Source organism: Staurois parvus, unplaced genomic scaffold (genome assembly GCF_062004578.1).
Source record: "Staurois parvus isolate SC_StPar_1 unplaced genomic scaffold, SC_StPar_1.0 ptg001471l, whole genome shotgun sequence".
NCBI classification, from domain to species: domain Eukaryota; kingdom Metazoa; phylum Chordata; class Amphibia; order Anura; family Ranidae; genus Staurois; species Staurois parvus.
This window is the reverse complement of record NW_028319267.1, coordinates 253,644-266,177: the sequence shown is the minus strand read 5'-3', so window position 1 is coordinate 266,177 and position 12,534 is coordinate 253,644. Positions and strand designations below refer to the sequence as shown.

The window sequence follows — 12,534 nt, the reverse complement described above, 5'->3', positions numbered from 1 at the left end:
CCTCCATCACCCTCCAGTACAGCTCTGTGATCTCTCCTCCATCATCCTCCAGTACAACTCTGTGATCTCGATGTCCATCATCCTCCAGTACAGCTCTGTGATCTCTCGTCCATCATCCTCCAGTTCAGCTCTGTGATCTCTCCTCCATCATCCCCCAGCACAGCGCTGTGATCTCTTTTCCATCATCCTCCAGTTCAGCTCTGTGATCTCTCCTCCATCATCCTCCAGTACAGCTCTGTGATCTCTCCTCCATCATCCTCCAGTGCAGCTCTGTGATCTCTCCTCCAGTACATCTCTGTGATCTCTCCTCCATCATCCTCCAGTACAGCTCTGTGATCTCTCCTCCATCATCCTCCAGTGCAGCTCTGTGATCTCTCCTCCAGTACAGCTCTGTGATCCCCCCCTCCACCCTGGTATATATATATATATATTATATATGAGATATCTCTCTCCACAATGCTGTAATTGAATTCTTTTTTCTGTCAGGGATGAAGCGTATAAAGAATTCCGATGGAGGTCCCTCAGGTAAAGACATCATTTCTCTCGTATTTGTTACTCTATGATCAGTCTGCGTCCAATCAGCCTTCACTAAACCGGCCGGACGGTGGCAGTACAGGGACGGGTGGACGTTTATGAACGGCCTCCCCGCACCCTGCTTGTGCGCGCTCCCTGGGAGCGCGCAGCACCGCAATCCGGTGCCCGCTGTGTCCTCCAGACACAGTGAAACACCGATCGTCGGACGGGACCTCTGTGTGAGGTCAGATCATCTGATCACCGATTGGCCAATCAGTGATCACATGCAAAGTAGTAAGCAAGATGTCACTTGTGACATCATTGCTTACTACGTGTGAAATCTGTGAATGGTCACCGAGGTCACATGGTACAGGGCTATTCACAACAGGCTTGTACCATGTGACAAGCTGTGACCAATCACAGCTCACTCAGTACTTCTCAATGGCTGCAGGAATGCAGACAGAGAGAAATGATTGCTTGTTCAGCCTTTATGGGTGTAAAAGCAATCAGTGTAAAAAAAAAAAAAGAAAAATCTTCATCTCCCCCCACAAGTAGTACAGTGTCACCATGGTGACCCCACACTGCTAGGGTGACAGGATGTAAAAAAATTAAAAAATAAATAATATAACAAAATAAAACAAAAATGTAAAAAAAATGTTTAAAAATTATAATTTTTGGTTATAAACTAATTTGGCTTATTTTTTTGTTTTACTAAAAAGATAACGGAATAAATTTTGGCCGAGATTTATGATGAAATATTTATTTGCAAAAATTTATAAGAAAAACACTTTTTTTCAAAATTTTGGGACTTTTTCATTTACATAGCAAAAAAAATAAAAAATCCCAGCGGTGAATAAATACCACCAAAATAAAGCTTTATCTGTCTCAAAAAAATGGTAAAAATTCATATGGGTACAGTGTTGCATGACCGCGCAATTGCAAGGTAGAAGTGTTTGCTACTGGGTCACCGTACTGCTCACTGTGACAACACTGCCATTCGTCGGCCACATACTGAACATTATATACAATGTGAGATTACAGTACACAACGGGAATATTCCGGCCGATTTCCTGTCCATGTGTTGTATCCGAAGAACCTCACAGACAACGTTCTCACCGAATTCTGGTTTTCTATTATGTTCCTGCAGATATGGTCAGTTACCCATTACCACCAGATGATGATCTCAAGTTCACTGAGAACTCAGGTAGAGACATTATTGATCTATTATTTTATGTTCAATATGTATCCAATCAGTCTTCAATAAACTCCTCTCAGATATCAGGACAAGGGGGTGGAGGCATCTCAGGGGCTTCTCAGTTTATAATGTGACCTTGGACTTTGGAGGAGACGACATCTTGTCTCTGGTATAGACTCTGCTCTAGGAGGACGGACACTAGGAAAACCAAAGGCAGAGCTGGTAGTGGTGCCTATAACCCGGCACATGCTGAGTACGCCCAGTTTGACCCAATGTCCTCAGGAGGTGGGACACTAGGAAAGTGAAAGGCACAGCTGGTCCTAGTTTATTTGATTCCAGCGGCTGATGACAAGTCCAAAAGAGTATGTACAAAATTATTCAATAAAATAAGAACACCTATTGATCCCCTTTTGAATATCCTTTCCTTCTGCTCCTAACAAGCACATAGACACTCCGCACATCCAGCATACATAGCCGATTGACACCATACTGCCCAAAGTATTGGGCCACCAGCCTTCCCACACACATAAACTTTAATGGCCTCTCATTCTTAGTCCGTAGGGTTCAATATTGATTTGGCCCCGCTCTTCCACGCACATGACCTTTAATGGCCCCCCCAGTCTTAGTCCGTAGGGTTCAATATTGAGTTGGCCCCGCCCTTTCCACACACATGACATTTAATGGCCTCCCAGTCTTAGTCCGTAGGGTTCAATATTGAGTTGGCCTTACCCTTTCCAAGCACATGACCTTTAATGCCCCCCCAGTCTTAGTCCGTAGGGTTCAATATTGAGTTGGCCCCACCCTTTCCACACACATGACCTTTAATGGCCTCCCAGTCTTAGTCCATAGGGTTCAATATTGAGTTGGCCCCACCCTTTCCACACACATGACCTTTAATAGCCCCCCAGTCTTAGTCCGTAGGGTTCAATATTGAGTTGGCCCAGCCCTTTCCAAGCACATGACCTTTAATGCCCCCCCAGTCTTAGTCCGTAGGGTTCAATATTGAGTTGGCCCCGCCCTTCCCACACACATGACCTTTAATGGCCTCCCAGTCTTAGTCCGTAGGGTTCAAAATTGAGTTGGCCCCGCCCTTTCCACACACATGACCTTTAATGGCCTCCCAGTCTTAGTCCGTAGGGTTCAATATTGAGTTGGCCCCGCCCTTTGCAGCTATAACAGCTTCAACTCTTCTGGGAAGGCCGTCCACAAGGTTTAGGAGGGTGTCTATGGGAAGGTTGGACCATTCTTCCAGAAGCACATTTGTCGGGTCAGGCACTGATGTCGGGGGAGGAGGCCTGATGTCGGGGGAGGAGGCCTGGCTCGCAGTCTCCGCTCTAATTCATCCCAAAGGTGTTCTATGGGGTTGAGGTCAGGACTCTGTGCAGGACAGTCAAGTTCCTCCACCCCAAACTGGCTCCTCCATGTCTTTATGGACCTTGCTTTGTGCACTGGTAGGCAGTCATGTTGGAACAGGAAGGGGCCATCCCCAAACTCCTCCCACAAAGTTGGGAGCATGAAATTGTCCAAAATGTCGCCTTAAGAGTTCCCTTCACAGGAACTAGGGGGCCAAGCCCAACCCCTGAAAAACACCCCCACACCATAATTCTCCCTCCACCAAACCTTACACTTGGCACAATGCAGTCAGGCAAGTACCGTTCTCCTGGCTAAACAATATGGTAGTGTGACAAGAGCATCACCACCCAGAAAAAAGAGGTTACTTAGGAAATCCACGCGGAGTAATATGGGTTCAAAAATTAACAAACAGTACTTTATACTAAATAAATAAGTAATTTATACTTTATACTAAATAAAGTACTGTTTGTTAATTTTTGAACCCATATTACTCCACGTGGATTTCCTAAGTAACCTCTTTTTTCTGGGTGGTGATGCTCTTGTCACACTACCATATTGTTTAGTATGCATTTCTCGGGTTTATGGATCCACACTTCTATGATAAGTGAGTCGGAGATATCATTATGACACAAGTTACTTGTGCCATTATAGGTGGCTTTTTTCTGTTTTATTTTTGCGACTGTTCTCCTGGCAACCACCAAACCCAGACACATCCATCGGATTGCCCGACAGAGAAGTGTGATTGGTCACTCCAGAGAACGCATCTCCACTGCTCTAGAGTCCAGTGGCGGCGTGCTTTACACCACGGCATCCGACACTTTGCATTGCACTTGGTGATGGAAGGCTTGGATGCAGCTGCTCGGCCATGGAAACCCATTCCATGAAGCTCTCTACGCACTGTTGTTGGGCTCATCTGAAGGCCACACCAAGTTTGGAGGTCTTTAGCTATTGACTCTGCAGACAGTTGGTGACTTCTGCGCACTGTGCGCTTCAGCATGCTCTGACCCCACCCTGTCATGTGACGTGGCCTACCACTTGGTGGCTGAGTTGCTGGTGTTCCCAGTTGCTTCCACTTTGTTATAATCCCACTAACAGTTGAGCGTGGAATATTTAGTAGCCAGGAAATGTCACGGATGGACTTATTGCCCAGGTGGCCACCTATCACGGGACCACGCTTGGAGTCACTGAGCTCCTGAGAGCGACCCATTCTTTCACCAATGTTTGTAGAAGCCGTCTGCATGCCTAGGGGCTTGATTGTATACACCTGTGTCCATGGAGGGGATTGGAGCACCTGAATCACAGGATATGGAGGGGATTGGAACACCTGAATCACATGATTGGGAGGGGATTGGAACACCTGAATCACATGATTGGGAGGGGATTGGAACACCTGAATCACATGATATGGAGGGGATTGGAACACCTGAATCACATGATATGGAGGGGAATGGAACACCTGAATCACATGATATGGAGGGGATTGGAACACCCGAATCACATGATTGGGAGGGGATTGGAACACCCGAATCACATGATTTGGAGGGGATTGGAACACCCGAATCACATGATTTGGAGGGGATTGGAACACCCGAATCACATGATTTGGAGGGGATTGGAACACCCGAATCACATGATATGGAGGGGATTGGAACACCTGAATCACATGATATGGAGGGGATTGGAACACCTGAATCACATGATATGGAGGGGATTGGAACACCTGAATCACATGATATGGAGGGGATTGGAACACCTGAATCACATGATATGGAGGGGATTGGGACACCTAAATCACATGATTGGGAGGGGATTGGAACACCTGAATCACATGATTTGGAGGGCGGGGACAATACTTTTGGCAATATAGTGTTTATACACCTTTTTGTCTTCCATGTATTTCTGTTTGCTTCCTTCCTGGGTCTTTCCTTCCATCATATTTTTCTTTTTGCAACCAAATCTTCCCTTTTTATACAGTTTTTTCATTATTTACTTCTAAGCAAAGGAACTGATTGGTTAATCAAACCCTTGTAGCGGTACCCCCAAAGGAGCCGGCGGTATGTAAGGTCCCTTAAGTAGTTTCCCCAAGATTTCCCTGCAGCCAGACACACAGGCACTCCGTTGGCTCAATGACCAGTCTAGGTGTAGGCTTTCCTGATACTTTGTTGCAGAACGTGACCTTGGATAGGTGTAGGCTTTCCTGATACTTTGTTGCAGAACTTGACCTTGGATAGGTGTGGGCTTTCCTGATACTTTGTTGCAGAACTTGGATAGGTGTAGGCTTTCCTGATGCTTTGTTGCAGAACGTGACCTTGGATAGGTGTAGGCTTTCCTGATGCTTTGTTGCAGAACTTGACCTTGGATAGGTGTGGGGTAACTGTGGGATGTTCTAGTAACTTTAAGGAGCGATTAGAGGACACTAAAGTCCCTCAGAGTCCTTCCACAAAACTGAGCTATACCAGGATGCCATGGACAATGTCCCCCTTTGAGTATTGCTGACTCTAGCACAAGAGGGGATTTCTCACACCAGTCTGTACTCAGTAATGTCCTCGGACAATTAAACATCTTCTTCCACTATCTTCCAGACACCTCCCCCAGCTGAAAGTCCCTCAGCTCCAGCAAGAAGAAGAATAGCCCCCCCACTAGCCGAACTGGGACCTCGTTCCACAGCAAGCATGTGGCAGGCCTGGCAGCAGTCCCCAAGGCTGTGATCTCCTCCTTCTAGAAGAAGACTCCTCTGCTCCAAGTTTCAGAGAATTTATACCCCCTCCCAGCCGCCATCTTGGCACACCGTCCCCAGGGATTGGCCAGGGCTGCATAAATGTTCAGCTGCTGATTTGAATCTCCTTGCCCTCTATCTGGTAGAATTCATCCAGCCAAACAGGGGGAAGCAGTCAACCCTAAAGCCAGTGAAATACAGAACAGACCAAAGTAATTGCATGCAGATACACTGATCACAGTGAGCAAAGAACTACATTTACCTACCCTAGAACCTACCTGGGAGGGTGCTACAGTTACTTCCCTGACAGAAGGTGGTTTTTAGGATTGCCATATCTTTGACCTGAAGGATGTCATAGTTGGGGGCTCTAAAGCCGGCCTTACACAGCCCTGTCAGCACCACCCGGCTCATCGACTCAACAAAAGTCGAAATTCAATGGAAATCTGCTGAACAGTGACTGCATCCTATCAGAGGAGGTCACTGGTTGGTATTCAGGCAGCCATGGTTGCTGCAGCTGCCAGAATACAGTAGCCAGCAATGGAGATTCCTTCATCCATACTGTTTAGCATGAATGGGAAGTAGACTGGAGGTGGGCTGAACAAGAGAAATTGAACCATGTATGGCTAGCTTTCATCACCCCATCCTCCACAAGGACAAGGGGGTTCTTCTGAAGTTAGTATTGTTTTTCCATCTCTGAGAGATCAATGTGTTGCCTCCTCTTGTTCATTTCTCTCATCCCAGATTGCTTTTCACTCCCTGAATGTCACACAGTGGCCAGTATTCATCTGTCCTCCATGGCTTCCTTCTGTAAGGTGGACTTAGGTGTGGTCATTTCTGAGGGTTCCCACATTGTCTATTACACGATGGACTTCCCAGATGATATCCCGATCGAACTCAACCAACAGACAGTGTTCCATGGTCCATGTCACTGCTCATTCTTACAGGTCAGAAGGTACCTGGTGGGCACCAGACATCTGTCTACAGGTATGAAGAGCTGGTTCCTGGTCCTCAAATCACACATTCACCATGTTCTATCACCGGTGGCTGTGGAAACCAGCTAAGACATGACACCTAAAGGGTTGCCTCCTGGTATAATCCACTGTTTAAGGATGTTTTTGGGCATCTCAGATGTCTACTGTGTACCCAATGAAATTGGAAAAAAAATAATTATTACTCAGTGTAAAGGGTAAAATCTTTTCCTCCTGTAGTCCTGTAGTATCTTCTTTAACCCCTTCCTGCCTACCGGACACTTCTACCTCTTTCCTGCCTACCAGGCACTTCTACCCCCTTCCTGCCTACAGGGCACTTCTACCCCCTTCCTGCCTACAGGGCACTGTCACCCCCTTCCTGCCTACAGGGCACTTCTACCCCCTTCCTGCCTACAGGGCACCTCTACCCCCTTCCCGCCCACAGGGCACCTCTACCCCCTTCCCGCCCACCGGGCACCTCTACCCCCTTCCCGCCCACAGGGCACTTCTACCCCCTTCCTGCCTACCGGACACTTCTACCCCCTTCCTGCCTACCGGGCACTTCTACCCCCTTCCTGCCTACCGGACACTTCTACCTCCTTCCTGCCTACTGGGCACTGTCACCCCCTTCCTGCCTACCGGACACTTCTACCCCCTTCCTGCCTACAGGGCACTGTCACCCCCTTCCTGCCTACTGGGCACTTCTACCCCCTTCCTGCCTACCGGGCACTTCTACCCCCTTCCTGCCTACCGGGCACTGTCACCCCCTTCCTGCCTACAGGGCACTTCTACCCCCTTCCTGCCTATTGGGCACTTCTACCCCCTTCCTGCCTACCGGGCACTTCTACCCCCTTCCTGCCTACCGGGCACTGTCACCCCCTTCCTGCCTACAGGACACTTCTACCCCCTTCCTGCCCACCGGGCACTTCTACCCCCTTCCGGCCCACCGGACACTTCTACCCCCTTCCTGCCTACCGGGCACTTCTACCCCCTTCCTGCCTACAGGACACTTCTACCCCCTTCCTGCCTACCGGGCACTTCTACCCCCTTCCTGCCTACCGGGCACTTCTACCCCCTTCCTGCCTACAGGACACTTCTACCCCCTTCCTGCCTACAGGGCACTTCTACCCCCTTCCTGCCTACCGGGCACTTCTACCCCCTTCCTGCCTACAGGGCACTTCTACCCCCTTCCTGCCTACCGGGCATTTCTACCCCCTTCCTGCCTACCGGGCACTGTCACCCCCTTCCTGCCCACAGGGCACCTCTACCCCCTTCCCGCCCACCGGGCACCTCTACCCCCTTCCCGCCCACAGGGCACTTCTACCCCCTTCCTGCCTACCGGACACTTCTACCCCCTTCCTGCCTACCGGGCACTTCTACCCCCTTCCTGCCTACCGGACACTTCTACCTCCTTCCTGCCTACTGGGCACTGTCACCCCCTTCCTGCCTACCGGACACTTCTACCCCCTTCCTGCCTACAGGGCACTGTCACCCCCTTCCTGCCTACTGGGCACTTCTACCCCCTTCCTGCCTACCGGGCACTTCTACCCCCTTCCTGCCTACCGGGCACTGTCACCCCCTTCCTGCCTACAGGGCACTTCTACCCCCTTCCTGCCTATTGGGCACTTCTACCCCCTTCCTGCCTACCGGGCACTTCCACCCCCTTCCTGCCTACCGGGCACTTCTACCCCCTTCCTGCCTACCGGGCACTGTCACCCCCTTCCTGCCTACAGGACACTTCTACCCCCTTCCTGCCCACCGGGCACTTCTACCCCCTTCCGGCCCACCGGACACTTCTACCCCCTTCCTGCCTACCGGGCACTTCTACCCCCTTCCTGCCTACAGGACACTTCTACCCCCTTCCTGCCTACCGGGCACTTCTACCCCCTTCCTGCCTACCGGGCACTTCTACCCCCTTCCTGCCTACAGGACACTTCTACCCCCTTCCTGCCTACAGGGCACTTCTACCCCCTTCCTGCCTACCGGGCACTTCTACCCCCTTCCTGCCTACAGGGCACTTCTACCCCCTTCCTGCCTACCGGGCATTTCTACCCCCTTCCTGCCTACCGGGCACTGTCACCCCCTTCCTGCCTACAGGGCACTTTTACCCCCTTCCTGCCTACAGGGCACTTCTACCCCCTTCCTGCCTACCGGGCACTTCTACCCCCTTCCTGCCTACAGGGCACTTCTACCCCCTTCCTGCTTACAGGGCACTTCTACCCCTTCCTGCCTACAGGGCACTTCTACCCCCTTCCTGCCTACAGGGCACTTCTACCCCCTTCCTGCCTACAGGGCACTTCTACCCCCTTCCTGCCTACAGGGCACTTCTACCCCCTTCCTGCCTACCGGGCACTTCTACCCCCTTCCTGCCTACCGGGCACTGTCACCCCCTTCCTGCCTACAGGGCACTTCTACCCCCTTCCTGCCTACCGGGCACTTCTACCCCCTTCCTGCCTACCGGGCACTGTCACCCCCTTCCTGCCTACAGGGCACTTCTACCCCCCTCCTGCCTACAGGGCACTTCTACCCCCTTCCTGCCTATTGGGCACTTCTACCCCCTTCCTGCCTACCGGGCACTTCCACCCCCTTCCTGCCTACCGGGCACTTCTACCCCCTTCCTGCCTACCGGGCACTGTCACCCCCTTCCTGCCTACAGGACACTTCTACCCCCTTCCTGCCCACCGGGCACTTCTACCCCCTTCCGGCCCACCGGACACTTCTACCCCCTTCCTGCCTACCGGGCACTTCTACCCCCTTCCTGCCTACAGGACACTTCTACCCCCTTCCTGCCTACCGGGCACTTCTACCCCCTTCCTGCCTACCGGGCACTTCTACCCCCTTCCTGCCTACAGGACACTTCTACCCCCTTCCTGCCTACAGGGCACTTCTACCCCCTTCCTGCCTACAGGGCACTTCTACCCCCTTCCTGCCTACAGGGCACTTCTACCCCCTTCCTGCCCACAGGGCACTTCTACCCCCTTCCTGCCTACCGGGCACTTCTACCCCTTCCTGCCTACAGGGCACTTCTACCCCCTTCCTGCCTACAGGACACTTCTACCCCCTTCCTGCCTACCGGGCACTCCTACCCCCTTCCTGCCCACCGGGCACTTCCCCCCTTTTTTCTTAGTTTCTGTTATAAAATTGTATAAATAAGCAATTTTTTTCCTTCACTGATGTGTGCTAATGAGGCTGCACTGATGGGCACTGATAGGTGGCACTAATGTGGAGGCACTGGTAGGTGGCACTGATGGACATTGACAAGCATCACTGATGGGCACTGAAAGGCAGAACTCATATATGGCACTTATAGGAGGCACTGAGAGGCAGCAGTGATAGGCGGCACTGACTGGCACTGTTAGGTGGCACTGATGGGCACTGTTATGCGGCACTGACTGGCACTGATAAGTGGCACTGTTTGGCAGCACTGATAGGTGGCACTGACTGGCACTGATAGTTGGCATTGAAAGGCAGCTCAGATGGGCACTGATATGTGGCATTGATAGACACTGACAGGTGGCACTGATGGGGCTGCACTGATGATCAGTGTAGATGTCCCCTCTGAGGAATGCCGATTGCTGGCTCTCCTCTCCTCTGTCAGTGTGACAGCTCGTGGGGAGAGGAATGCCGATAACCGGCATTTCCTTATTTACATGTGATCAGCTGTGATTGGACACAGCTGATCACATGACCGTGCCGACGTCATCAGCTCTTTCTGCTGATCAGTGATCCGCTGTGTCCCAGGGACACAGCGCACCACCAATTGCCGCAGAGTGGGAGGATGTCATATGACGTCCTCCTAGAACGAGAGGACCGCCGCCCGCCCGTCATTCCCTTATATGGTGTGCCGGAGGCTGTTAAATATTTGACCTTCCTGGGCTTGCTTACAGAATCTACAACCACTAGAATCAGCTGTGCCTTAAGGTTTGCCTGGTGTCCAACCTTCTGGAGTCAAAGCATATTCCAAGAAAGTTGCTGGACCTCTTGGTTTGCCTAGTGTCCAGCCTCCTGGAGCCAAAGCATATACCCAGAGATCTGCTGGACCTCTTGGTTTACGTAGTGTGCAACCTCCTAGAGCCCAAAAATATTCCCAGAGATCTGCTGGACCTTTTGATTTGCCTAGCATCCAACCTCCTAGAGCTGAAGCATATACCCAAAGATCTGCTGGCCCTCTTGGTTTACCTAGTGTCCAACCTCCTAGAGCTGAAGCATATACCCAGAAATCTGCTGGACCTCTTGGTTTACCTAGTGTTCAACCTCCTAGAGCCAAAAAATATTCCCAGAGATCTTCTGGACCTCTTGGTTTGCCTAGCATCCAACCTCCTAGAGCCAAAAAATATTCCCAGAGATCTTCTGGACCTCTTGGTTTGCCTAGCATCCAACCTCCTAGAGCCAAAAAATATTCCCAGAGATCTTCTGGACCTCTTGGTTTGCCTAGCATCCAACCTCCTAGAGCTGAAGCATATACCCAAAGATCTGCTGGACCTCTTGGTTTGCCTAGCATCCAACCTCCTAGAGCCAAAAAATATTCCCAGAGATCTGCTGGACTCCTTGGTTTACCTAGTGTCCAACCCCCTAGAGCCAAAAAATATTCACAAAGATCTGTTGGACCTCTTGGTTTGCCTAGTATCCAACCTCCTAGAGCCAAAGAATATTCCCAGAGATCTGCTGGACCTCTTGGTTTGCCTAGTATCCAACCTCCTAGAGCCAAAGAATATTCCCAGAGATCTGCTGGACCTCTTGGTTTGCCTAGTATCCAACTTCCAAGACCCAAAGAATATTCCCAGAGATCTGCTGGACCTCTTGGTTTGCCTAGTATCCAACCTCCTAGAGCCAAAGAATATTCCCAGAGATCTGCTGGACCTCTTGGTTTGCCTAGTATCCAACTTCCAAGACCCAAAGAATATTCCCAGAGATCTGCTGGAGTTCTTGGTTTGCCTAGTATCCAACCTCCTAGAGCTGAAGCATATACCCAGAGATCTGCTGGACTTCTTGGTTTGCCTAGTATCCAACTTCCAAGAGCCAAAGAATATTCCCAGAGATCTGCTGGACCTCTTGGTTAGCCTAGTGTCCAGCCTCCTAGAGCTGAAGCATATTCCCAAAGATCTGATGGACCTCTTGGTTTGCCTAGTGTCCAGACTCCTAGAGCTGAAGCATATTCCCAGAGATCTGCTGGACCTCTTGGTTTGCCTAGTGTCCAACCTCCTAGAGCTGAAGCATATACCCAGAGATCTGCTGGACTTCTTGGTTTGCCTAGTGTCCAGCCTCCTAGAGCTGAAGCATATTCCCAGAGATCTGCTGGACCTCTTGGTTTACCTAGTGTCCAACCTCCTAGAGCTGAAGCATATTCCCAGAGATCTGCTGGACTTCTTGGTTTGCCTAGTGTCCAACCTCCTAGAGCTGAAGCATATTCCCAGAGATCTGCTGGACTTCTTGGTTTGCCTAGTGTCCAGCCTCCTAGAGCTGAAGCATATTCCCAAAGATCTGCTGGACTTCTTGGTTTGCCTAGTGTCCAGCCTCCTAGAGCTGAAGCATATTCCCAAAGATCTGCTGGACTTCTTGGTTTGCCTAGTGTCCAGCCTCCTAGAGCTGAAGCATATTCCCAGAGATCTGCTGGACCTCTTGGTTTACCTAGTGTCCAACCTCCTAGAGCTGAAGCATATACCCAGAAATCTGCTGGACCTCTTGGTTTACCTAGTGTTCAACCTCCTAGAGCCAAAAAATATTCCCAGAGATCTTCTGGACCTCTTGGTTTGCCTAGCATCCAACCTCCTAGAGCCAAAAAATATTCC

General features: G+C 50.6%; 1 long non-coding RNA gene across 1 annotated transcript in view; it reads left to right on the top strand.

Annotated features, from left to right (window-relative positions):
- LOC149435805 (uncharacterized) overlaps positions 1–1,720 on the top strand; it is a 40,893-nt gene extending 39,173 nt beyond the window's left edge. Inside the window, exons 3-4 of the long non-coding RNA XR_016308366.1 lie at positions 487–525; positions 1,661–1,720. This is a non-coding gene — a long non-coding RNA (uncharacterized LOC149435805). The remainder of the gene's footprint in view (positions 1–486; positions 526–1,660) is intronic.
- The last annotated feature ends 10,814 nt before the right edge of the window (positions 1,721–12,534 follow it).